This window comes from Colias philodice, chromosome 21 (assembly GCF_061535455.1).
Source record: "Colias philodice isolate Cphi_HAF_F1 chromosome 21, ilColPhil1 Martin Lab GWU primary, whole genome shotgun sequence".
Lineage (NCBI taxonomy): Eukaryota > Metazoa > Arthropoda > Insecta > Lepidoptera > Pieridae > Colias > Colias philodice.
Genome location: NC_143106.1, coordinates 8,342,391 through 8,346,236, shown reverse-complemented (window position 1 = coordinate 8,346,236; position 3,846 = coordinate 8,342,391).

The window sequence follows — 3,846 nt, the reverse complement described above, 5'->3', positions numbered from 1 at the left end:
AAAACGGGATTGAAATGTTCCTCTTACATAGAATATGTCTTTTTTTTTTTTAGTGTAAGTCTTACAGCTATGAAACGTTGGAAATGAACGAATGGTATTTAATAATAAGGTAGATAAATTAAAAATTATTGGGTTTGATTTATAATTAACATTTAATATAATTTATAATTAATTGTTAAAGCAAACTTATTAAAAAATTAAAAGAGAAATTATTGCCGCTTTTCTAATGTTTATGTTTTGGTGGATTAAAAATGTTGAATAAATAAGCAACCACCTTCAGTATCTCCTTTGAACTTTATTAAAAATAAATTTACAAAGGATTTTACTTTACTGTCGTAAACACTGAGTAAGGTTGTTGGAAGTTGCAATATTTTCATTAAAATTGTAAATAATATGAATTTTCCTTAATTTTAGAAAGACTGTTATTATTTTTGTTAGTTGTTGTATGTATATGTTATTGTTTGTGAATAAATGTTTGTACGTACCTGTGTCTAAATTTAATAGTTTATTTCAAAAGATCTACTTATTTAGAATGTTAGAGCCTTTAAACTACATACATAAATACTACATACATATTTCGTAAGGGACAAAAATACCCCAAAATAACTCATGGTCACTGTAGTGAGATATTGCGGTAATCTTTATAAGGTGATAACAGATGTGTCACTCAGATTAGGGTCACCTGTTCATTGCAATTCCACATAAAATATGTTTTATTCCTTCGTTCATAAATTCGCGAGGGTATTGAGGAAAGGTTTACATACATTATGAGCCATTGTACGCTTTTGTTGAAGCAAAATTCTGTTGGATTTTGTAAGTTTAAAGTAACGGACTTTGAAAATATTGGTTATGGTTTTTGGACATGTATTTTGTTGGCCGCCAATTGTGCAAAATGTTTGTACCTCATTAATATGACCGCCAATTGTACTACATTTCCTACATTGTTTTGTACAAAGTGGTATAAATAAAATATAAAATAATTAAATGTATTCTTGGAGCAGTAAATGTAATGATTAGCTTATTTTGTTTTCCCTGCGATGGAGAGGAAAGAAGTCAATTGTTATGATTATGGGCTAAAGTTTTGTAAGATTATGGATAGTATTACAGAAAGTATCTGGTTTTAAGGTCAGAATTCACAGTCATGTGCCGGTTAGGTTATATTGCGATATAAGAAAAAAAGAAACAAATAGATTGAACATTTAAATTGAAACTTAGATATGTATACTGTATATCTCTTCAGCTTGCTAAATAAACCCTGTACCATGGCGGCCTTAATAATATTATAGATAAAATTACTTTCAAGTTATTCGTGTCTGTCGTTAAATTCCCATTAATCTTACCTAAACCTTGTCTAGCTCACTGGAAAGTACTAGAACGTCGTAGTTCCAAATCCTTACGGGGAAGTTCTATTATTAGCCATAAGATATCAAGTCCTATTCGAGGTATTACAGAATGATTTACTAGTATAATATCATATTTATAGATATTCTAAAAGAATTAATATAATATTGACTGTCATGGTTTCCTGTTACCTACAATTATGATTTCTTTTAGGAACTCTGCATAAAATATTAAATAGGAGTTAAAGGGAAAATATTATAAAAAAAGTCTTAAAACTATTTTATACAATACGATTCTTTAAGAGGAAAGAGTAATTCTTTCTGCAATTTATTTAGAACAGCAATCCAGGAGCAAATAAAAGGGTTTATTTTGAAAAATTACTGTAAACAAATACGTTCACATTTGTTTTCATATCGGTTTCTTGGCTAATAAATATTTACTTGAAAAAAACTGGCTTTGTAGCAGAAGGTTCATATATTTGAATGTTTTGTTTTATACCGTTCAAATGCTATAAATGAGATTTTTTTAAAGAATATAAAAAATTCTATCACGAGGAAGGATTCGCACCGCGTCTTTGTCGCATGATGTCTCGGCCACCCTTAACAATTTCTCAAAGCAAAGCATATTGTTATGTCAAAACTAATTAAATACAACCTTTCACCTTCGGCACAGAATATACACTATACAGGGTTACTTGTAAAACACCAGCAACCTCGCAGTACAAGATAGCTAAACATCATAAGTAACAACATTATTTTGTTCTACGACTTTTGATAATTTGTTAGATTTTATTTTCGACAAAAATAAGTATTCATTTAATTTTCCGTAAATATACGTAATTTAATAACACAAAAGTTGCTTATAATTAAAAGATTACGTACCTAAACATAGTTTTATTTTAAAATAAATAACAAGAAGAATTCCAAAGCGTATAACGTAAGTGCCTTGTGGATTGCAAACTCGTTTTTTGCCTCGAGTGTTCCTTCTTTCAGAGGATTAGCTACTTCTTGAGTACTACAGCACATCTATTTTCTTCGCGAAATGAATGTGAACAGGGCCGGACTTAGCGGTAGATTTTTGTGATAATCAATATAAGGTAGTTGCAAAAATATCTAAAAAATGTATGCCATTTTATGTGTTTTATTTGAATTATGATTTATCACGAGATTATCGCCTTGTGTAGCGAATAGCGAAGTATTTAATAAAATGAATGAAGAATAATTAGTACAATTATTCTAAACTTGTTTTCATTGGTTTTAGTAGATACTCCTACTTATTTAATTACTTCTGCTTGTTTTATTTGAAAAATAATTTTAATTAATATGTTACATCAATTTAATCTGTAAATATTATGTAAATAAAAATTATAAGAGATAGAAAATTAAGGTTTTAACTGTAACTATTTTGGTTAAATTGATGAACAGAAAATGTTTTTGCTAAGCTTCTCTACCGATTTAATGCTGGAAAAGGATAGAATACTAAGTAAGAGGCTCGGTAGGATTACTCTTGGTAAAGCGATTACAATATTGTCCACAACAGATTCTATTCCGGAATTAACATGTATAATGTATTACAGCCGGAAAAGTAGTATTGTACCCTTAATCGAATTAGTGACAATTAAATCAAATAGCATCTTGTCACATAGAAAGAGTATTATATTTTAATTATGTCATAAGCTTATATCAAACACCGTGTTGCTACAATTTATATTATAGCTTTCCACTTACCCTACTAACTTTTAAATACTCTACGTTAAATCTCCATTTCTTAGAGTATTGTTTATCACTTTAAGCAATGTTCCTGCAAACCTGTTCAAGCTACCATTATACTTATTCTACTAAAATTTAAATACAGTACGTTGAATCACCAAACTCGAATCGTTAATATCATAAAACCTATACAGGTATTAAAAAATAAATCTTTAAAATCCGGTCCTGTGATTGCACGTACAATCTAACTTATCTGTGAACCACGTCCTAACCGCCCGGAAGACAAAGCGGATGTATTGAGTAATTCTCTGTTTTATTTTATTTATTGTGTTTGCAATTCGATTATAGAAACATATTATGTATATAAGCTTTTTAGATTAGTTTGTTATCAACTTTTATTTGTAAACTAGCTTTCCGCCCGCGGATTCACCCGCTTTGTCTAAAACCTAATAAATTATATACTAAAACCTTCCTCTTTAATCACTCTATCTATTACAAAAAACCGCATCAAAATCCGTTGCGCAGTTTTAAAGATTTAAGCATACATAGGAACATAGGGACAGAAAAAGCGACGTTGTTTTATACTATGTAGTGATCAACTTTTCTAAGGTCCCATTAAGGCAAATCGCGTTTATAAAATTTATATTTTTTTACATGATGGCAAATAAAACGCTTTCAATTTCTATCTCTATTTTTCTATTTATTAGTTGTTTGCAGTGTTTGAAATTTAACTTAAAACTTAATTACGGTTCCATTATGGCCATTATTTCGCAGTTCTTTAAAATAAAACAACATA